General features: G+C 37.8%; 1 protein-coding gene across 9 annotated transcripts in view; it reads left to right on the top strand.

Moving 5' to 3' along the window:
• The window catches only part of WAC (WW domain containing adaptor with coiled-coil), a 79,347-nt gene that overhangs the window by 13,652 nt on the left and 41,481 nt on the right, over window positions 1–24,214 (top strand). The window lies entirely within an intron of this gene.

The raw sequence follows: 24,214 nt of genomic DNA, 5'->3' as shown, positions 1-24,214 counted from the left end.
CTGAGGCTTTGCATGCTCAAACATGTCTTCATTTTGTTTCTATATATGGAGAATGGTCTTTTTGCTAGATTAAAATCATTTTTCCTTCAATCTTTAAACATTTTATTTCTTGAAGGTACTTCTAAATTGATAACGGATCATAGGTACAAATGAGAAGTCCACAGCAAACCTAGTTCTTGTTTATAAGTGGCTTATCCTTTGGGATGCCTGTGTCTTTCCCCTGCTCTCCTGTCCACCTTGAGAATCTTGGGATTTCACCTTCACCAGTCTCTCCCTGTGTGTGGTCTTATTTGGGTACTTCTGCTAAGGGCTCTTTTAGCTTGAGTGTAGTCCTTAGAAAGAGTCTTTGCATCCTTTCTCCTCTTCCTGCCACCCTCTCCCACTCTTTAAAGTTATTTCTGATTCTTCTCCCTTTGGAATTGGTGTCAGATGTGTTTTGGTTTCATTCTTATCTCTTGCTTGATAAAAAGTAGGTGTTGGGATAACTTTTTGAGTGAGAAAGGAGTACATTATACTCTGGGGAGAAGACTCCCACGGCAGGTTCTTCTAGTGCCGTAATTATACTGAAAGCTGTGTTCATTTTATTCACCTGTTAAAAGTTTTATTTTTTGGATGATTTTACTTTTAATTTTTAAATGCCTTCTTATAATTTGATTCAATAGAAAGTCTTGAGATTTTATATAATATTTTAGTTTTTTTCCTTGTCAAATACATGTCCTCAGAAAGTTTTCTGTCTGGGTTTGCTGCCTCTTGTATGTTTCCTCAGGCATTTGCTGTTTGAAGTTGTCTGTTTATGTTTGGAAAGAAGAGTTCAGGTTAGTCAGTCACTGTCCAAAAAAATGTGTAGTTGAAAGTGTTGAATATCTGAGCTGGCCAGTGTGGCAGCCACTAACCACATGTGCCTCTTGAGTATTTGAAATGTGGCTAATGCAGCTAAGAAGTTTTAATGCTTTCAAATTTAAATTTAGCCCATTGCTGTTACGGCGTTTTCTCTCTGCAGTATTGCTTTCTCTCTGCAGTATTGCGATTTCTCCTTTTGCAGTTGCTAATAATCTTTTGGCTGCCAAGTCCACTGAAAACCTTCCAGATGTTAAGTCCTTTTGAAGTGATTTCGCCTTTCTTATTGATAGCTGCTTGATGTTTAATTTTCTTGGCTTTCCTTTCATTGCAGCTGGTATCAGCTCTTCCTGAGCTCCGAGTCTCATTTACCTTCACTGACATGTCAGTGTTTTTTGCATTGTTCTGTCCTTGCTGCACCCTATCCTTCTATTTCCAGGCTCACAGGGCTTCTTGCTTATTAGGCATATTTCATGTGATGTTCCATGGATTCTGAAGTCTATTCTTTTTTTTTTTTTTTTTTGAAGTCTATTCTTAACGAGTATTCCCTGACCTGGTTACTATTTGGGAAGTTATCCTTGATTCCTTTTCCTTTCCTCATGTGTTTAGGAGGAATTCTAGATCGCATTACTCTTTTCCTAACTGTCATTTTTACAGGTCTGTCGTCTCTTTCCTTATGCATTGCTGTCTGAGTAAAAACTTGAGACTACAAATATACATATTTAAATTTATGAAATAATATTATAGTAATATACATAAATATAATATTATGTGTTAACAACATGATTGTCCAAATCTGTGTTTTCCTCCCTAATTCTTCATACACTTACCTGGGCAATCTTCCTATGTAGTATACATAGAAGACACTGAAATGAAAAGAAAATGTTTTTACATTCATGCTGGAAAGCTGGCAACTCAATAGATTTTCTGTTTGTAACGGTAGCTAGAAAACTTGAATTAAAAATCTTCTGGGAAAAAAATATTCTTGAGCCACCATGGCCAAGAGTCCAAACTTTTCTCAGCCACCCTCTCTTCTCTCTAGTACAGTCGTGTAGAACTTGTCTGGTCCAGAATATCAAATACTGTTGTCCCCCGTTCTATCTTTTTTTACAGCAAAACTGTCCTCTAGTCACTCCGCTTGGCAAACCTCTTAATCCTTCAGGATCCCATTTCTTTATTGTATGAGCCTTCCTTGAACCTGTTTCTCTTAAAATTCCTGTCCGGTGAATTGTAATTGTTTACATATATGGTTTGCCTACTCTTAAGCTCCTAGAAGGCAGAGACTATGTTTAATTTTTCTTGTATCAGGGCCTGGCATATGAATGTAGGTGCTCAGTAATGTTACACTTAACATGCCATTTGACACATCTAGTACATGAGAGAAACAGGTGAATGATGGTAGTAAACTGCAGTTTGTTTTCAGGTGCATTTAAGAGTAAAATAATAAGAATTTAATACTTTAGAATTCTTAAAGTGATTCGATTGAAGTTGCTTTTGTACGGTTTATGAAGGAAGCAAATGATTCATTCACGTTTTCAGGAATCTGTATAAACTTTAAAAAATTGTGTACAGTAATTGCTATGTTAATTCCAACACATTATTACCTGTTCTTTAAGTTACCTTATTCCAACACATTATTACCTGTTCTTTAAGTTACCTTGATAGTTAGACTGGTATCAGTTGCCTTATTCTCTTTAATATATTATATTTGATTTGAATAATGACATTTACATTTTTACAGACTACGAATTTTTTTTACTGTTCCTCTTATAAATCATTGTTTCTCAAATCCTTTTAAATTCATGCCCCATCATTTAAGAAGATCTCTTACAGTTTTACTTTCTGTGATATATTATGCAGAGTAATTGGTTTTGTTTTTGAGGGGCTTCACTGCTTTACTTTCCCCTGTTTTGGTTCTCTTTTTTCCAAATTTTACTGTATTTGAATATTCAATAATGTTTTTGAAGCTTATTGAAATTAAGAATTTTCCTAGAAATTCTCACATGTGGTGCTCTATATTTTTCACCCTTGAGAATTACTGCTCTAATTATTTTTAATTAGTGATTCATTGTGTTGTGATTTTATTCCTTAAAGTGACTAAAATGTTAACTGAAGATCATTTTGTATCAGCAAAAAATAGAATACAGCTATAATATGGCATACTTTAGCTCTTGACAGTAAAATTTTGAGAGAATTATGACTTTTAAAACTCATTTAAAGAATGTAAATAAACTATTTCAATCCAGCAATGGATTGAAGATCAGTTGAAGTCTTCTGGGGTTGAAGTCTCGTCTTACTGAAAATCAAGAGCCATGGTAACAGATTGATCTTCATTTCTATTAAATCCCATTTTGTTTTTCATCTGAAACAATACTGACCAAACAGTATTAGCCAACTTTTCTTCTACCTGTTCCCCCAGTATTTTCATTGAGTTGCTGGTTGTTTTTAATAGGCAAACACATCTTTAATGATTAAAGAATTAGCCTAAAATACTTCAGTGAATATACTCCAAGCTTTCAAGGGAGAAGCTCTAAGGATCTTCTGATATAACACTAGTTATATCATTCTGTTATATCACTAGTTAAATCATTCTGTTATAACACTAGTTTTCATCATTGGAGATGCCTTAAGGTGAATGCTTTAAAAGTTCCTATCTGGCTTTTTTTGGTGTGTATGTGTATTCTAATGTTTATTTTTTAAAAATTACTACATTTGTCACCATAATTTTTTCTCTGTGTTTATTCTTAAGGATATGTGTAGTTTTTGAAAAGCTGTCTTCTGGCTTAAAAGCAGTAACTTACTTACACTGGAACACGGTATCAATATGCTTTCTCCCATATCTAGACTCGTGCTTGGGTGCCTGCTAACTTGCTTCAGTCATGTCCGACTCTTTGTGACTGTGTGGACTGTAGCCCTCTGTCCATGGGATTCTCCAGGCAAGAATACTGTACTGGGTTGCCATTTCCTCCTCCAGGGGATCTTTCTGACCCAGGGATCAAACCCATGTCTCTTAGTGCTCTTGCATTGGCAGAAGGGTTCTTTACCATTAACATCACCTGACTCAGGATTGATCAAATCAGGTGGAGAAAGTCAGGATTGTTGGTCAGAGTGGTGCTTAAGTTTTGGTTTGTGGACTGTCTATTCTTGGACATACTAGGTATTATCTCTCTGTAAACCTTTCAGTATCATTAAGATTGGTGTTAGTGGAGGAAGCCAGGGATGTGTGTGGGGAGCTTCTGTTTTGCGTTCTGCAGTGTTCTATCAGAAGATCTTGTTGATTGGCATTTGGGTTTTTAATACACATGTCAAAGTATCATGTTAAAGAACTAGTACCTAATAAAATTTGAAACCTAAAAAAAAGGAAATGTTGAATCATAGAGCTGGAACCCTTTGGATTGAGTATTAACTGGATTCAGACTGCAAAAAAGTTCCTTTTTTGTACTTGAGAGTATGTATCTTTTAGAATGGCATGCTGTTAGAAGTAGAACCTTGTTAGCTTGGTAATAAGGGTTAATGTGAGAAAATGTAAAGTGAAAGAGCACCAGTCTTGGTCTGGATTTGTAGTTTTTGTTTGCTAATTCTTAGCTTTTTGATTATGGGGAAACCGTATAACTTTCTGGATGCTTTCTCTTTCCTTCCCTTTTTTAAAACAAGATTGAATTAGTAATCTACAAGGTACTTTCCAAATAAATGGCTTGAAATGTGTGCAGGAGAATCTTCTGAATTTTTTGTGCTTTAATTTATGCTTTTAAATATTTGCTGTGTGTCCAGCCATTCCAGGGTTACCAAAACTCTCTCCCTGCCAGAAGTATAGGCTACTTTCGTTTGTATAGACTACTTTGGAATATTTCTCTCCGATATTCATTTAATATTTTCATTACTGTTTAGGGCTTCCCAGGTGGCGCTAGTGGTAAAGAACCTGCCTGTCAATGCAGGAGAAGAGTTTGATCCCTAGGTTGGGAAGATAGCCTGGAGGAGGGCATGGCAGTCCATTCCAGTGTTCTTGCCTGGAGAATCCCTGTGGACAGAGGAGCCTGGCAGGCTACAGTTCGTAGGGTCACAGAGAGTCAGACACAACTGAAGTGACTTAGCACGCACATGCATACATCACTGTTCAGAGAAGGATTGAACAGCATGATAGTTTGAGAAATAAGGTTGAGCGTTTTCAAGACTATTATAAACACAAACCCTGAAGTTTTCACTGTATGGTATATTCTTTAAAAATCATTTTTGTTTATACAAGAAGTGGTTTAGTTTGTAGCCCTGTCATACAGCTTCCAATTTAAGTCTTAAGATGCCCACCAAATAACAATATTCATTCTTTTGCATTGTCAGGATAAAATCACCTTGACTGTCAAAACATTGAGTATTAAATATTTTTAATTTAATCTATTGGCCAAATACCATTTTCTGGTGGGTTTACTTTTTAAAAAGGGAAGAAACACTAGTTTCATATTCCAGAAATTCTTGTGTATTCTTTGTATTTTGAACATACAGCCTTTTCTCATTTTTACTTTACAAAATTATGAAACAAAAGTGTCATGCAATTGTAGAGTGCCGTTTAAGGTTGAGGGAAGAGTCTTAGTTTAAAGCACATAAGTAGAGTGTCAATGTTTATACCGAAAGTTTGCAGTTTGGTTTTGGTGAAAGTGAGTATTTCAAAATGCACATAATTTAGCATGAGTAAGTATTTATAATGCTGTATAGGTAGCTGTGTGATTCAGTGAACATTGAGGTGTGGGTGAAGTATCCTGACTGTCCATTTACTGGTTGTATGGACTTAAGTTCTCTTTGCATCTTGGTTTCCTTTTCTTTGCTCTTGACTTCCTTAATGCTGTCATCCTTCCTTTTCCCCAGTATCCACTTACTGAGTCTCTTAGATTTTACCTCTGAAATAGCTCTCGAAGCCACTTATTTGTTTTTCTAACTGGGATCACAATTCCCTCTTGCCTAAATGAAAGCAGTGTCTATGACCCCTTCTCTCCCCAGTTGATTATCCACCCTGCTGCTAGAATCGCCTTCTAAGAAAAGCACATTTGCTCATTCTTTATGTAAAAATCTTTCAGTGTCTTCCCAGTGCCCCTAAGATAAAAGTACAAGTGTTTCACTGAACAGCTTGCTGCATCTCCGTTTTTCTAGCCCTCTTCTAGTTGTTTGAAGATAATAACTGGAGTTCTGTTATACATGCTGTGTCTTTTTAGAATACTGTCTCTTCGTGCCTCAGTTCGCCGAGTTCATTCCTTCCTGTTTTTCATCTTCAATTTAGAGGTTGCTTCTCTAATCTCCCAAGCCCCAGTTTGGGTTAGTTAGCGAATCAGATATCCCGTAAAACACTTTCCTTATAGTGGTTGTACTGTAGTGCCCAAACTGAGCTGCTCATTTTCCCTCTCAAGCCTGCTTTTCCTAGTCATCTACATTTTGTTAAGTAGAAACTATAGCCTTTCAGTTGGTCAGACCAATAATCTCGAGCCTCCTAACCAGTCTTTCTGCTTTATTACCTTCTGACTCTATTAGCAGTGTAGCAATGCTATCAAGTTACTCCTTTGCTCAGAACCCTCTCAAATGTCCTCAACAGTGGCCCACAGGCTCGTGCAATTGTCACTGCTCTGACCTGTCTCTAGATTTTACTGTTCACTTGCAGAGATTTACTACACTGTCTGTCTTGTCTCCTCAAGTATTTCAGGTACATTCCTGCCTCACAGTCTGGGTATCTTGTATCACTTAGCTAGTTGACTAAAGCTAATGCATTATTTAGGGTCTATAAAGGGCTTTTTTGAATAAAAAGTGACCATATACTATAAAAAGACTGCCAGTAATTCTAAGTCTTCTCAGTTTTTCAGTGTTCTTCAGAACATACTTCAGAATGTCTCAGAGAAAACTATATCATGTTTTAGAGAAGCATTCTGTTTTTTTTTTTCATGGTCAGAAACATGTACCATTGTTTTTCACAGTGGTGTTCATGGACCACTTGCTCCAGAATCACTTGAGGTGTTTTAAGAATGCCACTCAGTTCCACCTGAGTCAGAAACTCTGGGTGCTGAGACCTATTTAATGTCAGCAAACCTGCAGGTTGGTGTGCATAAAAGTTTGACAACCACTGCTCTGTGCTGTATGAATAATGAAGTTACAGTGACTCCCATATCATGTTAGTGGCAGAAAGGTCTGGGTTAAGCTTTAAATTTTTAAAAAATATTTAAATATATTTAAAACTTTATAAAGAACTAGAACTCAAAACTTTGATACTAAGCGAACATGAGCCGTGTAAGTCTACAGAAATATCCTTCATTTTTTTCTGAAAACAATTGTGACCCACTTTGGGACTGAATAGGATCCAGTTGGAGTTGTCAGCACTTGGATGCCTTCTAATCCTTGGTAGCATTTTATCTGTAGTGTGTCACACTAAGAACTCTGGGATAATCTTTGATTCAGACCAAAAAAACATACATTCAGTGTGTAAAGATTTTTGCAAACCCTGGCTTTTTGGGCTTCCCTTGTGGCTCAGCTGGTAAAGAATCCACCTTCAATGCGGGAGACCTGGGTTCAGTCCCTGGGTTGGCAAGATCCCCTGGAGAAGGGAAAGGCTACCCACTCTAGTATTCCGGCCTGGAGAATTCCATGAACTGTATAGTCCGTGGGGTTGCAAAGAGTCGGACATGACTGAGCAACTTTCACTTCACTTGCTTTCTAGGGAAATGTCTCTTACGTTAATGCTTTGGTTGCATCAGACAATTTCAGGTATTTGTTACAGTGATTTGTGAACTGTTTTACATTAGCACTCAGCTTTTGGCCTGGATGTGAATGGGTTATTTTGGGTTGTAGAAGACTGTGTTTCCTGTCTGCTACCAGTTGTTTTGTTAAATGAAAACTTAGCACTTTTGTCGTCATATGAAATGTATAACAGTTTTAAGATGGAGATTGTCCTAAACATTTGAGACTGGTAATTGCTTACTTTTAGTCAAGGTTATTGAACTTGAAACAGTGTTTTTCTAAAAACAAGTAGAAATTTGAGTATACTCTTAGGCATAATTTATTGCATTTTTAGTGCCAGTTAAAATCACATATTGCAGTATAGCAGCAGTGTTATAAAACTGTATAAATGTTATACATCAGCATTACCTATATAAAGAATATGAGATTTAGCAAATTTGGTCTTTAGGACTTTATTTCTGTGAAATTATTTTTCTTCATTTTTTTTTTTTCCTGCTGCCACCTGCTTTGTTCTCTAATGTTATGTGCAACAGTCTACCTTTATAAATACAAATTGTAAGAAGTTTTATGTAAGCGAACCAGGTAAGTTCAGTTTTACATTTCTGGCTTTCATTGTTACACTTTACAGTGTCCAAGACGACAGTTACTGGTATTAGTGAAAGCAAGTAAGATAAAAAAGAGTTTGCTTCAGAATCAGTAAGGTCTGGTGCACTCAAGAAGTTGAGGGACTCCCAAGGTGGGGCTGTCCTGGGGAATAAAGACTCTGCAAAGAGTCAGACTTGATTTTTATGCAGTGTAGGCTTTTTAGTTGATATAATTGGCAGGCACCTAAAAGTCAAAGGCTGATTAGAAGTGAAAGGTTAGAAAATACAGAAAACTGTATAATTAAGAATGTGTAGTTGTACAAATCAACCAAGGTGAATTTGTTGATAAAACAGATGAAATGTGTAAGGTAGAAAACCATTGCAAGGGCATGGTACTTTCCCTGAGACACTGATAGAGAATGCATAAATACATTGAGCACCTCCTGTGTGTCAGGCTCTCTGGATATTGCATATAGTTGACTGTGCCCTGGCAAAACTGATACTCTCTTGAGAGAGATAATAAAGTGGTAATATATGAGTCAGAGAAAAGTACTCCTTGTAGAAAAGTAGAGCTGAGTAAGAGGAAATAAGATAATCTAGGAAGTAGGTGTTGCTATATGGAAATGTTGGAAGTAGGGAACATAATGATTTCTGTATAATGAAAAACGTTGAGTGTATTAATATAGAATGAAAGTGAAGGTTGCTTAGTCGTGTCCGACTCTTTGCGACCCCATGGACTTTATACAGTCTATGGAATTCCCTAGGCCAGAATACTGGAGTGGGTAGCCTTGCCCTTCTCCAGGGGATCTTGCCAACCCAGGTCTCCCACATTGCAGGCAAATCCTTTAGCACAGAGCCACCAGAGAAGCCCAAGAATACTGGAGTGGGTAGCCTGTCCCTTCTCCAGCGGATCTTGCCTACCCAGGAATTGAACTCGGGTCTCCTGCATTGCAAGTGGATTCTTTACCAACTGAGCTATGAGGAAAGCCCTATGAATACAGGGAGTATATTCCAGAAGAGTGTCAGGGCCTTCTGATGAGAGCATGTTAGATGTGTTGGAAAAACAAGACGGCTAATCTGTTTTCAGAGTGGGGAAGTAATAGGAGATGATCTCAGAGAGGTAGTAAAGGCCGGATCATGGAGGCTTTGAAAAGGATTTACTTTTCAAAGGATTTTACTCTGAATAAGATGAAGAGCCATTGGAGGATATGGAGTCACTTAATCTCTGAATTAGAGAAGCAAGATCACTTAGTGTATAAATTAAAGATTGGCAGTAGATTGGTGCATTAACAGTTCATTGATAATAGGAACATATATACACACACATGCTATTATAGTATCTATACAGATTATTATTTACTGTTTACTTAACTATAGCTGGAGATATCATTGTAGTACCATTTTTTAGGTTAAACAGAAGGAGGATTCATTTTAAATAACTGTCCTCACTTTGATGTTTGTCATGAATTTGTTTTGGTTTTGTTTCGTTTCTTAAAGACACCTGTATAGATGTTCTTTTGACAAAAACTACCTGAAAAGTTCACTTTTAACTGGTGCTTGTAATAAAAAATAGTTTAAAACAATTTACTTTAGGATATGTGGATATGTGTGTTTTAATGGTGGGGGAGGGTGGACTGGATTACAGGACATGTAGTTTTTTCATTAGGTGGGATGGTGGGTGAAATAATTAGGGCTTCAGTAAGGGTGAGAGAGTATATGAGGGCAGGGAGCCAGGAACTGGGAGCTGATTGTGATCTGTGTTATGCTGCAGACATTTGTAATGAGTTCTGTTTTCTGATAGATTTTTCTAAATGTTTTTTCCCTCAGTTCCTTAAGGGCAGTGATGTTAATTGAAAAACTGGTACAAAGAGAGTAATCCGATCATTTCCAGTGTGCTTTTTGGTCTGGTACATCTTCTTCCTAAACACAGTAGATGCTGAATAATATGATTTAATGAGCAAATAGTTTTGGTTGATAGTTGTTTCTGAATTTGAATATAATTTAAGAATATACTTTTAGGAGATCAGAAAGGTAAGAAAAATTAATAAAATTGACAGTATTTGGGCATTTAATTTTGTTCTTTATTTGAAGAGATTAAACTGATTCAGTATTGGCTCTCCTGTATCAGATGCACTTGTGTAGATTGCTCTGCTTTAGCAATGGGTGTTGTGGTACAAAGAAAATAATGTGAAATTAGAGTGTGAGGGCCAGGGCTCTAACCCATGTCTTCCACACAGTGGCTCTGTAGACTTGGGCTCATTATTTAAAACTTTTCCATTTTTTTGAACTGTAACATAGGCATTTTTACTATTCCCTCAAAGATTTGCTTGAGAATTAAATGGAGTGATCTGCTTGAAATTGAAGGCAAAGGAGAACGGGGCAACAAGGATGCAATGGTTAAATAGTGTTACTGAGACAGTGAACATGAATTTGAGCAAACTCCTAGAAGATAGTGAAGGACAGGGAGGCCTGTTGTGCTGCAGTCCGTGGGGCCGCAAAGAGTCAGACACAACTTAGCGACTGAACAGCATGCTTGAAATGTGTAACAATTCCTGCCATGTACAGGGTAGTCAAAAAATGTTCTTGTTTTTTCTGTTTTATGATAGTATTTGATTCGTGTGTGTGCATGCTCACTCTTAGTGATCCCATGGACAATAGCCCGCCACGATCCTCCGTCCATGAGATTTTCCAGGCAGGAATATTGGAGGTTGCCGTTTCCTCCTCCAGGCGATCTTCCCAACCCAGGATTTGAACTCGAGTCTCCTACATCTCCTACATTGGCAGACAGATTCTTTATGCTGAGCCACCTGGGAAGTCTTGATACTATCTGAGTAAAAATGGGGCTTCCCTGGTGGCTGAGACCATAAGGAATTTGCCTGCAATGCAGAAGTCTGGGGTTTGATCTCTGGGTTGGGAAGATCCTCTGGATAAAAGAAATGGCTACCTACTCCAGTATTCTTGTCTGGAGAATTTCATGAGCAGAGGAGCCTGGTGAGGTCCAGTCCATGCTGTGGTAAAGAGTTGGACAGTGACTGAGCAACTCATACTCTGGGCTTTCCTGGTGGCTCAGATAGTAAAGAATCTACCTGCATTTTATGAGACTCAGGTTCAATCCCTGGGTCAGGAAGATCTCCATGTATTTGGATTTAGGCACAAAGAAGCATATTCTTTAAGCATTACTCTTTCCAAGTAATCAGTCTTCTTCTATACTTAGGGTATTTAGTAATGCGTAATAATTTCTGCCTTTTCTTAATTTTGGCTCATAGCCAAACCACAGTGGTTGTATTCTAGAGATTTTGGAGTTGAAAGAAAGCAGGGAAGTTTTAAATAAGTCTGGGAATTTTTCACACCTATGACAATTTAATGATAGCAACACAAGATGTATTTTTAAGGAGAACATTTGAACAGGATTTTCTCTTTGAAATGGCATCAAATCTGTAAGTGTTTAAAAAAAAAAAAACAAGAAAAATTAAGGAACAATAATGGGGAAAGAAAAGTGTTGTGTAGAGTTCATTGACAGAATTGGCTGATATTGGGGTTGTCTCTAAGAGGCAAAATTATGTATTTGGAGAAAGTTTTGATGGTGACTGATTCCAGGAAATGAGCGAAAAGCCATGGAAGTTCAGCAAGTAATCAGGAGTGATTAAACATACATTGGTGGAGATTAGGAAGTTAAGTGGGGAGAGTGAAGGGCAGTGATGTTGAAAGAGCACCTTCAAGAAGAATGACTTTGATCAGGGCAGTGAGAGAACAAAACCATACCACCCGTACTTCTTAACAAGCAGAATAGGAGTGGTCACACTAGGGTTCTAATCCCAAGCTGTTTGGTTTTGGCTGGCTACTTAAAAAAAAAAGACAAAAAACTTTTTTGCATAACTATTAGTATACTTAGTGTACTGTCACAACCAGGAAATTGATGTTGATACAATCCCTAATCACTCAGATTTCACCGATTTTATTGAGTGCATGCCCTTTGTGCATATGTATGTGTTCTGTGCAGTTATAGCATATGAGTAGATGAATGTGACGACCGTCATAGTCTGGATATAGAGCAGTTCAGCAGTTTCTTGTGCTACTCTTTTTATAGGCACAGCCACTTCCCTCCTTCCCCTCTTTCCTAAGCCCTGGCAACCGCTGATGTCTTCTCAGTCTGTAATTTTGTCATTTCAAAAATGTTATATAAATGGAATCACGATATGTAACTGAGATTGACTTTTTTTACTCAGCATTATTCCCTTGAGAACCAAGGCATGTCCATGGTGTGTTTGTTTTGTTGCTGAGTAGTGTTGTATGGTATAATGTACTCAGTTTGTTTAACCATTCAGTGTAGAAGGACATTTGGGTTCTTCCAATTCTGGGCTATTACCAGCATTGTTGTACACTCATGTACAGATTTTGGTGTGAAATAACTTCGTTTCTCTATGACAAATGCCAGAGTAAATGAATTGCTGCTTAATGACCGTTGCAAATAGGAAAATCTTGTTGTCACCAGTTATCAAGCTATTGCTGTTGTTAGATCTTAATCTTCATTTATTACCCTCTCTTTAATTACATTTTTCCGTAAGTCATTACACAAACATCTGAATTTTTTAAAGGAAAGATGTTTAATTACTGTATGCTAATTTAATGTTTAATATTTGTATCCAGCGTGAAGTGCTGGTAAATATACCAGATTTGCTTCTCATTTTACTCAGATAATAACATAGACATCTCTTCTAGATGACCTGTGCTACCATTGTCAAAAAACTTAAAGTACAGTTAACAGTAAAATTACTGTTATTTAATCTGCCTTTGAAGATTCAGGCGACCAGGAGAGGTTGCAGTGCATTTAATCCTTGAACAATGCAAGGCTTTATCCAGGTGTGGTGTGATTTATAGGTGGCCCTTCATCTCCACGGTTCCTCCAAGTCATCAGATTCAACCAATCACACACCCTGTAAGACTGTAGCATTTACTGTTGAAAAATATCCAAGAGTTCAAACCCGCCTTGTTCAAGGGTCAGCTGTAACTGGCAGACCTGTTGTTCCTCAACCTGGCTATCTGTCAGAATCACCTGAGAAGTTGAAACAAACCTAAAAATCTTCAAATTATTAAAAGGGGTGAATGCGAATAGGTATTTTCACTGTTTAAAAAGCACCTGAATTTTTTTTTTTTTTTTTTTTTGATACATAAAGTTCGGAAAACTATACTAAGGTTCAGAGAAGAATGATTTCTGTACTGTTAGGTCTTGCACTGCTTTTGACATACAGTAAAAGTTCAGTAAATGAAACATTTGTTAAATGAATGCTGTGTGTGTGTGTGTGTAATGTTATTGACTGCTTTTAATAACAAAGGGAAAGTTTAAAGAGTGTGTCTTGAGTAAATTATTTGCTGTATGTCATTTGGCACCAAAAAAAAAAGGTATCAAAATAAACGCTTTGAAATAAGTGATGTTGAGCCCAGATGCTAAGGACATGAGTTTAGCTTCATTCAGCGCACACTGCCTGTCTCGAAAGTACAGCTTCTAGCGTCTCCATTTGGCATTGGTTATTTTGAATTTTCTTAGGATTGTCTGTGTTAGTCTACTGACACCATTACCTCCCAAATTAAGACTACCTTAATTTTTAAATTCTTAAAATATTTGAGAGTGTCCTCTTTCAGTTATAACAGTCTACTTGGAAAAATAATTATCTGGGTCACGTCTATTTTTTTTCTCTTAGCACAAGACATTACTTCATTGTCTTTTGGCATTTAGTGTTTCTATGTAGAGTTCTGAGTTTTGTTTTGTAAGTGACAGGCTTCTGCCTGGATGATTTAAGAATTCTCCCTCCTTTTGTCTGCCATAGTTCTAAAATATGTATCCTAATAGACTTTAGAGGAATTGGATGTTGGCTTTTTAGTATGTTTTTGCACTTGAGCATGGGTTTAATTTTCCTTGAAATCATTTGTCAGGACCAGTTTGTTGGATTACTTGTTGGATTTGTTAATTTTTCTCTTTGGTTAATTTTGATAGATTTTTCTGGAGGGCACATTTAGAAAACTTTTGCTGCCTTGCTTCTGAGTTCTTCGTTGCCCAACCAGGGATGGAACCTGGGCCCTTGGCAGTGAAAGCACAGAGTCCTAACCACTGGACTGCTTGTTCTTAACACTGTTCATCTGAAAATCTGCTTTTAGTGTAATTTTCATTGTCAAATTTTCATGACGTCTGAATCATTTAGTTATTAAAATATCTTATTCCACTCATTGAATTAATGATTCTTAAATTTGGAAACAATCTCTTAAGATGAGTTTTACTTGGTTCTTTATACATACCACTCATTCCATTTTAGCATGGATGGGAATTCCAACACCTAGATGGTAAATAGAGAAAATAAGTGTTCTTAGGATTACTTATATTATGCAGTGCAATGTGGAATATAATGTTGCTGTTAAAAATGATGTAGAGCCACTTTTAGTGAAGACGTTCTTGGACATTAAGTAGAAAAATCCACGTGTAAAGTAGGGTGATTATGAGTATTAGATCTCCATGTGAGAAGAAACCTAGGAGGATACAGTTATCCTTTTTAATGCTTTTCTGTAGCTTCTGATTATATTAAAATCTGTTCTTGATTTTAGAAAATCAATAGCTATTGCAATTAAAAAATAGTAAAAGACTCATTCGGAAATAACGGTTCGTGGGGGTGTTAAAAGGGTATTGCTTGGTGATGGGATAATCATTATGTAAAGACTGTTCCTTATTTGAAGCTTTTCCATCTATTTGCTACAGTTGTTAACACTTTTTTAGAAGTCTTTGAAGTTTATCAAATGTTCTCATCTGTTGACAGAATATTTAAAAAAATTAAAATTTAAGATGCATATTCATGCAGGACTTTTAATATTAAGCTGTTGTGCATTCCTGGACTGAGGTGTGTATATAGATGTGAATCCTCTTCTGCTATTTTTCTTTGATTCTTGTTACTTTTGCCAGGGTTTTCTGGTTGGTTACTTTAATGATTGAATCTGATTCTGGAACAGATAATGTACTTTTTCCTTGAAAGTTTGAAACAGTTCCTCAGTAAAACTGTAGTATCTGAGTCTGGCTAGAGCTGTGATTGGACAGGATGGGTAGTGAGGAACAGAGAGGGGAACTCAAGGGAGAGTGAAGAGATAACATAGTAATAATCTCTGTAGAAAGCATGTTGTGGTAAAATTGGTATGCAGGTTAAACATTATCAGCAACATTATCTGTTGCAGCTTATCTTATCCCTAATCATTCTGAGCTTCTGTCTCTATTTTTAAGATACCTCATAGTATTTTGCATGCACCATTTAAATGTTTGTAAAACTGGTTTAGGTGATACAGCAGTGTTTACTTTTCCCTTTAATATACAACCATGTCCCAGTTGGAGAAGACCTAGGTACAAGGTGTTCAATCTTAGATCACCAGTACCCCACCCTAAACTGTAGACCTGTCTAAATACAAAGCAGGATGAGTACACAGCAAAAACAGGTGGGGTTTTTAGAGTAAATGCTGTTTGTGTGTAAATGTCTGTATTAAGAGACATAGTTGAGTTCAGTCGCTCAGTCGTATCCGACTCTTTGTGACCCCATGAACCACAGCATGCCAGGCCTCCCTGACCAACACCAACTCCCGGAGTTCACCCAAACCCGTGTCCATTGAGTCAGTGATGCCATCCAACCGTCTCATCCTCTGTTGTCCCCTTCTCCTCTTGCCCTCAGTCTTACCCAGCATCAAGGTCTTTTCAAATGAGTCAGCTCTTTGCATCAGGTGGCCTCAAGTATTGGAGTTTCAGCTTCAGCATCAGTCCTTCCAATGAACACCTAGGACTGATTTCCTTTAGGATGGACTGGTTTGATTTCCTTGCAGTCCAAGGGACTCTCAAGAGTCTTCTCCAACACCACAGTTCAAAACCATCAATTTTTTGGCGCTCAGCTTTCTTCACAGTCCAACTCTCACATCCATGCATGACCCCTGGAAAAACCATAGCCTTGACTAGACAGACCTTTTTTGGCAAAGTAATGTCTGCTTTTCAATATGCTGTCAAGGTTGGTCATAACTTTCCTTCCAAAGAGTAAGCGTCTTTTAAGAGACACAGTAGAGCAGTTTTAAAACTTCTCATCAATAGTGTTTTCCTTGAGGTAACTGCTGGAATATGCTGCCTTTTTTCTTTCATATAACTTATAGGTTTGGGGAAAGCACTTTTCCTAGGTAATAGAATGGAGGATGTCAGACATTTTCAGTGATTGTTTCAGGTCATGAGTGTCTTCAAACCTATTTGCTATGTCATATTTAACAGGTGGACTTTGTATACCTGCTTATGATACATAGAACTTGTTAACTACTATCCAGCCTTTTCCAGAGCTAAACTAGGGATAATCTATGTCATTTCTTTTTAAATGACACTGTATAGAGCCTAGAGGTTCCAAGAATGTGACTGAGCTATTTACTCTTAATCCCCCACTACCATCATTATAGCAAGAGGCACTCCTGTTTGAGGTATTGGGTTTCCATTCATGTGTCTATTGAGAAACTCAAGCATTGTTGTAGTTACATCAGGGATTGTAGCATGGCATGGCAGCAAGGTTCCTACGCACAGGAAGTTTCTCTCTTGGTGGAAGAGACATAATATAAAGTAGACAAGGAGGGTAACTTCATGCTGTGATTTGTGCTATAAAGAAAGTAAATGATAATGGCAGGGAGGAAGGGAGGCAGGTGTAGGAGGTGGTCAGGGAGAGGCCTTTTTAAGGGAGTAACATGAATTGACATCTGAAGGATGAGCAGGCAGCCATGTAAGGAAGAAATTTTGTGGCTTGAAGTTGGGAGAAAAATACTAGATAACCATTTCTCTAGAAAGAATCCTCTTAATCTTATTCTTTAGCCTTTTATATTTTCCTTAGAGATATACTTTTAATATGCTTTTTCATGATGCACCCAGTACTATTCAAAAGCACCACCAAAAAACCCCCAAAAGCAAAGATGAAGATCTCTGCACACACCCTCTTTGTTTGATTTCCAGGGTCCTTGATGTCTTTAGCTTAATTTAGCTTACTATACTTTCTATCTCATTTGGGAACCACATGTTCCTGTCAAACTAGTTCTGCTCATTGCCCTCTGAACCCTTTCATTCTGTGCTCACATCCTTTTATGCCGTTTGTTCATATTGTTTGCTTTGACAGAATTTTATTCTCCGTTTCATAGAGGACATGGCACTTACTTGAAGATTCCTTTGTTCATCTGTTCATAGATTGAGGGGGTGCCACGAGGCTTCCAAGGTTGAACTCTGCCACTTCTTGTCCAGTTGATTAGAGTCAGGAGGGGAAAATAACTTGGAGACCTAAAGGCGTGCCAGCACCTGCCTCTCTTTCTCCTTGTTTGTTGTACTGTCTCTCTAAAGGCATCAGCTTTGGGAGAAGGATATTTTAAGTTTTTCAACTGCATTGTCTCCTACTCATCCTTTTAGAGTCTCATGATAATTTTATAAATTTAACTAAAAATGCTTGTTATTTTTCGTACTAACCTATATTTTTCTTTCAAAGGAATGCATTCTGTCTTAGACGAGCCAGTCAGCTAACTTAAAAATAAGAAAGCATAGGGAGCAATGTGAGATGTCGTCTAATTACACTGCATAAAAATAGCTATGAAGGACAGATGTGCTGTGATGGGGGCTTTAAAAAATTTTTTTAACTTTTTATTTTGTATTGAGATATAGCCAATTAACAATGTTGTGATAGTTTCAGGTAAATAGGGAAGGGACTCAGCCATACATATACGTGTTTCCATTCTCAGTGAGGACTTATTTTTAGATTGAGGGATCAGGGAGGGCTTTTCTAACAACTTGGCATTTAAGCTGAAACTGAAGGATGATCAGGAAGTACACAGACAGCAGTGGGAGATAGTGGTGAGCAGGTAGAGTGTATGAAGGGTTTAGGGTAGGAAAGAACTGGGCCTATATTCAGAGAAATGAAAGAGGCCAGTGTAGTTAAAGTGTAGTGAGCAATGAGGAGTTTGAATGGCTTCCCTCTGTACTCACTGAAATTCAAAAACACATGTCGTGATCTGAGATACATGTTGAAAAGATTATCTTGTGTATTCTGTGGTGAGTGTTTTGAACTGGAGATAAGAATGAAAGTGGGAGGGCAGTTAGCTATTATGGTGAACCCAGTGAATTTCTACTGGAGTCAAGAAGAAGAGGAGCTTTTATCCAGGATTCAGTCAACATGGCCTGTAGTGCTCACTACCTGTTTACTCTGCGTGGTATTAAGGCCAGTGCCTGAGATTGCTGAAGAGTTGAGAGTTCTGTGTTGATAATTTTTTTTAGGAATAGAAGTATGAGGCACTGAATCTTGAAGGCATAGGCAGGTTGAAGGCCCTGGATTTTTTGTTGTTAGTTTGTTAATACAGCCCTCACCAAGAGCTAACAGAGAGGATAAAAATCTTACTCCAATGTCTAAATCAGTCCCCTAGTAAAAAGTGAGATGGCAGAGGTCAAAAGAAGTTAACTAGTATTCATAATATGGCATTTCCTATTTAGTTGTCATTTTTTGTAGTCTTGCACACCATTGCCTTATTTGACAAGTAGCGGTTACTACAGAAGTTGAATGACCTCCTCATTTTTATTTAGTGAAGTATTGAGGCAAAATCTTGATTAAAGTCCAGATTGCCTAAATGAGGCCTGACTGAGTATTCTTCACTAAATGAATGATTCTCAACTTAGTTAGACCCAACCTCCCCACCCTGCAAGAATTTTTTAGTTATTTTAAAAAACATTAAGATATAACTCACATTCCACGCAGTTACCACCCATCCCCTAGGGGGGAAAAAATTTCCATACCTATTAGCATCATTCCCATTTTTCTCCCTGCCCACTCCAGACTGCTGATCTGCTGTCTTAATAGATTGTCCTGTTGTGGACATTCCATATAAATGGATTGCATGTGGTCTTTGTGACTGGCTTCTTTCACTTAGCATGGTGATTTTGAGGTTCGGTTCATATTGTATCAAATATCTGTACTTAATTCCTCCCCCTGCACCAGGTTAAAGTTTATTCACCAACAATTCTCAGTGCTTTTAAAGTTCATTTAAGTTTTCTGTAAGACAGTATCATGTGCAACTTTTTCCAGATTCACCTGACCACACAAGATTGTTTATTCAAAGCATTTCATGGAGTAGGATTTGAGAAATGATGGCAGACTTCTAAGCTAGACAAGTAAAAATCAAATATAAGATATGGTAAACTTTTGTATCCTTTTTTTGATGTGTAATTCACCTGCCATACAGTTCCTCCATTTCCAGCTGTGCAGCCATCACCACAACCAATTTTAGAACATTTTTATCATTCAGAAAGAAACTGTGGCTGCACCTGCAGCCCCGCTCCCCTGTGCTACCACATGTCAGCAATCGTTCCTCTCCTTTCTGTCTCTATAGAAAGGAATTGGCCCATGGGGATGTTTTATGTAAGTGAGATCCTACAATGTATAGTCTTGTGACTGGCTTGTTCACTTAGCATAATATTTTCAAGGTTCATCGTATTTTAACATGTAGCAATACTTGTTCCTTTTTGTTGAATAATATTCCATAGTATAGACAAAGAATGTTTTATTCATTTGTTATTCATTTGCAGGGCATTTGGTGTGTTTCTGTGTCTTGGCAGTTCCAAGTAGTGTGCAGTAAACATTTGGGACCCATGCTTTCATTTTTTTTGGACACATACCTAGAGGTGTTATTACTCGGTTATATGATAACTATATATAACCTTTTTAAGAACTGCTAGCCTGTTTTCCAAAGCAGTTGAGTGTTTACTACTGTAGCAGCAATGTGTGGGAGAGTGCCATTTCTCTACATTCTCACCAACACTTGTTAAGTCTGTTTCTCTGACTGTAGCCCTCCTGATGGATGTGAAGTTATATATCATTGCAGGTTTAATTTGTATTTCCTCAGTGGTTAATGTTGAGCATCTTTTCATGTACCTTTTGGCCAGAGAGTTTCTACTAGCAGAACCAAGTAAAAGTCCTTTGCATATGATTTGCAGATATGTTCTCCCATTCTGTGGATTGTCTTCTCGTTTCTTGATGGTGTACCTTGAAGCATGAAGTTTTTTATTTTGACCAAGTCTAATTTATCTGTTTTTTCTTTTTTGCTCATATTTTTGGCAGTGATTATGCCATGAAGAGTTTTATAGTTTTTGCTCGTAAATTAATTTCTGTGGTTTATTTTGTATGATGGCAGGAAGGGATACAACTCAGTTTTCCTTGTTGCATGTGCACCTTCTCAAGTGTTCTGTAAACTCCCCATTTCTAGCCTGTAGACAAGTGTGAATAATGCATACCACCTGCACATGTTAAGAGTAGGGAATAAAAGGGCAACTTCAAAGGAAATGATGTTAAATGTAATTTGCACAGAGTAGTTGGTATCAATGCGCTGAAAATACTTAGCATATTCATTTGTTATAAACATACAGGATAGCAGTACTCTTTTTTAAATAGTCTATATTAATGAAAGTGAGAGCTTTATTAATCAGTGAGAGCTGTATCTTTCATTTATCTCTACAAGTTTAATCCTAACTCATGTCTCTTGATACCAGCAGGTGCATTATATGGCATTATTATTGGTAATGAGATTTTTGTAAGAGTTGAACATTTTGGTAAAAGTTCCAAGACAAAACTCAATACAGTACAATGTGTGCAACAGTTACATTTCTAGAGAATTCAGCAGGTTGAATAAAACAGAATCAGGTTATAGGCTCAGCTAATTAGAAGCTGATTTTTTTCCAGATATGAAACGGTTCTTTGAAAAATGTTCTGTACAGAGTAGTTCAGTCCAGTTAGCTACAACTTTTGCTTTTCATCACCCGGAAGCTCATATGCAGTCGGTAAATTGGAGGATGGCATCAATATAATGAAGTTGTGTTGATTCATACATGAAAATTTTTTTTCTAGGAAATGGAAATTAGAATAGCAGGAGTAGGATATAACTTTCAAATAGAAAAGGAAAGCCCTTATCTAGCTGTACAGGCAAGACCCTTAAAGAAAATTCAGGTCTGCTTTCCTCGCTTTGTGTGGCTTCCTCTCTGTGGCAATTTGTACTTTTCTGTCCATTTTTTTTGATGGTAGCCTTGTTACCCAGTATTTCATTTCCATGTTCTCAACCCCAGTAATTTAGTATCCCTTGAAGCAATCTGCAAACATAGTGAGCTGCTTGTCAGTGTTCAAGTTTTTGTTATGCTCCAGTTATGATAAAGTGTAGTTTTGAGTGATTTGCCCCTACCCTATTTTCCCAATAAAACTTCTACTTTTAGTGTGCAGTTTTGCAGAATTCAAGGTGTTTCAGGAAAACATTGATTGTTATGCAGAAATGCCCGTTATAGGTAGATGACTTTTTTGGTGAACTCCCCCTGACCTTTAAGCGTAAGTCTCTCTCTCAAAATATTTATGGCTGCATTGGATCTAAGTTGTGGCACACGAGATTTTTGTTGTAGCATGTGGGCTTTCTAGTTGTGATGTGTGGACTCAGGAGTTGCAGTGCAGGGACTTAGTGCCTGATGAGGGATGGAACCCTCGTTTTCTTCATTGGAGACCTGGTCCACTAGGGAAGTCTGAAATCCCCTTATGTTTAAATCTGTGGTCTCTGATTCTAATTGATGAGAGGAGGACACTTGGAATAAAGTGTGGTCTGGATACTTATTAATATATGTGTGCGTGCTCACTGTGCCTGACTGTTCTGTGACCCCATGGACTGTAGCCCGCTGGGCTGCTCTGTCCATGGTATTTCTGAGGCAGGAATACTGGAGTGGGTTGCCATTCTTCTCCTCCAGGGGATCTTCACAACCCAGGGATCAAACCCGCATCTCTTATGTCTCCGGCATTGGCAGGCGGGTTCTTTACCACTAGTGCCACCTGGGAAGCCCTGGTCTGGATCCTGACCACCAAAACCATCTTGACAGGGAAAGTGCCTGTAAAAAATCCAGATCTTGAGATCCCATCTTATAGAGTGTGAATCACAATCTCTGTGAAATTACCTTTGTACATTGTTTACTAGATTGATATTTGAGGTCCACTGCTGAACCTTATTCAGTCATGCACATTATCTGCTTATATTAGTTTGGATACCAGTCTGGGGTGGTGGATGTACTTGAGATCTTCATTTGTTATAAGTGTACCTTACATATTCTTCCCAGTTTCTTGGAGAAAGCATTAAGACTTAATTTCTAAGTCTGAGGATGTCGTAGGGAATTCTAGTGGTTATCATGTTCTGAATAAGGACACAATGCCATATTTTGCCCCTGAATAGATTGGGAACTTATTTCATCTTCAGAAGAGCTAGTTGCATTTCCTAGCCTTGTTTGTTTATATAGAATTGTATGTACTTCCCACTTTCCATTTAATAATATCCAAGTTCCCTTTTCTAAATGGGAGGGCAGTCTAATTGCTTAATGCCCATTTCTTGCTGAGTCAGGTGAGTTTCGCTACATTTTTTGTCCCATTTCCCATGGTACTCTCTTAGGACTTCATCTTTCTCAGACTGTGGGTTATAGCCTTCTCACTCTTAAGATCTAGCTTCTGAAGTTTAGAGGTTGACAAGTAGGAGGGGTTATTCTGCCTTTTTAAATAGTGAAGATTCTATCAGGGAGGAGGGCAGCATTTTGCACCATTAACATGAACTGTCTATCATTTGCCTGGTGCAGGAGTTGGCAAACTTTTTCTTTAAGGGCTGGATAGTAAAAATTCTAGTCCCACAGTCCACACAGTCATTGCCACAATTAAGAGAACAAAAGTAACTGTAGATAATACTTAAATGGCTGGCTGCACCTGTGGTCTGAAAGTCTTGAATACTTGCTTCGTCAGACGTTTAATTTCTTAAGGTTGGTTTAAATTCGTATTACTTAAAACAGTTTCATCCCACTTAGTCACAAATTCTGCTTTTCTCAAGGAGATAATTTCTTTGAAGTGGAGAGCCTTTTTCTTGGTAATGTAAAGAAAGCATAAAGGTCATCAGACATGTAAACAGCTTTTGCTTCCATTACTTTGTTGAGCCAGGCAGCATCTAGGAGACAGTCTCTCACCAGCATATGTATATATATGTCTCTGAATTTAGCACTGAAAATCTGAGTTCAAGTTTTATGTGTGGCTGTATTTTTCTTTGGATATTTACCATCCACAGTTCATTTATTCTTTCTCTCAGCTTTAGACTATACACTATACTGCTATTACCAAAATAAAAAACACTTTTCTTATCCTGAAACATACAAATCCACCATGGAGTGGGATATAAAAATTAATGGGAGTATAATGGGAATATAAAAATTAATGGGAGATGAAGTAGGAGTTTTCAAAGAAATACTGTTTGTAGCCCTCCATAGGTATGGCTGTGGAAAAGCATAACCATAATCATTGCTCTGACCTTGCTTTTCTGCCTGCTTGATACTTCAGTTTGGAAAGAACTACATGGAGAAATTAAGTCTCAGTGGGATGCTCACCCTCACCCTCCCCACCCCCAAATACTTTGGAAGATAATATAAACTGTAGCTTTTGTAATAGTTACCTTTGGTTCAGCCAATTATAAAGTCAAAGTCAAGTTGCTCAGTCGTGTCTGACTCTTTGCGACCCCACGGACTGTAGCCTACCAGCCTCCTCTGTCCGTGGGATTTTCCATGCAAGAGTACTGGAGTGGGTTGCCATTTCCTTCTCCAGGGGATCTTCCTGACCCAGGGATCGAACCCGGGTCTCCAGCATTGCAGACAGTTGCTTTTACCATCTGAGCCACCAGGGAAGCCCAGCCAATTATAGTCATATTATTCAGAGGCAAATCTTCCCTGTCTTGAGTTCTTAAGTGCATCCTTCTGACCCTAATCTAGAGAGCCTGTTGCCTGCTTTATCATGCTTCCTGTACAACCTCTTTTACTTATTTTGGGTTCTATTTAAGAATATCAGTTTATTCTTAGTCTTTCAATAAAATATCTGTGTCTTAATCTTGGTCCTCACTTTTTTGGGGAGCCACACCTCTCTGCTTATGGGATCTTAGTTCCCCAACCAAGGGTTGGAACCATGCCTTCAGCAGTGAAAGTGCAGAGTCCTAACCACTGAACTGCCAGGAAATTCCTCCTCACTTCT

Source organism: Cervus canadensis, chromosome 10, assembly GCF_019320065.1.
Source record: "Cervus canadensis isolate Bull #8, Minnesota chromosome 10, ASM1932006v1, whole genome shotgun sequence".
Taxonomy (NCBI): domain Eukaryota; kingdom Metazoa; phylum Chordata; class Mammalia; order Artiodactyla; family Cervidae; genus Cervus; species Cervus canadensis.
This window is presented reverse-complemented; position numbering and strand designations above follow the sequence as displayed.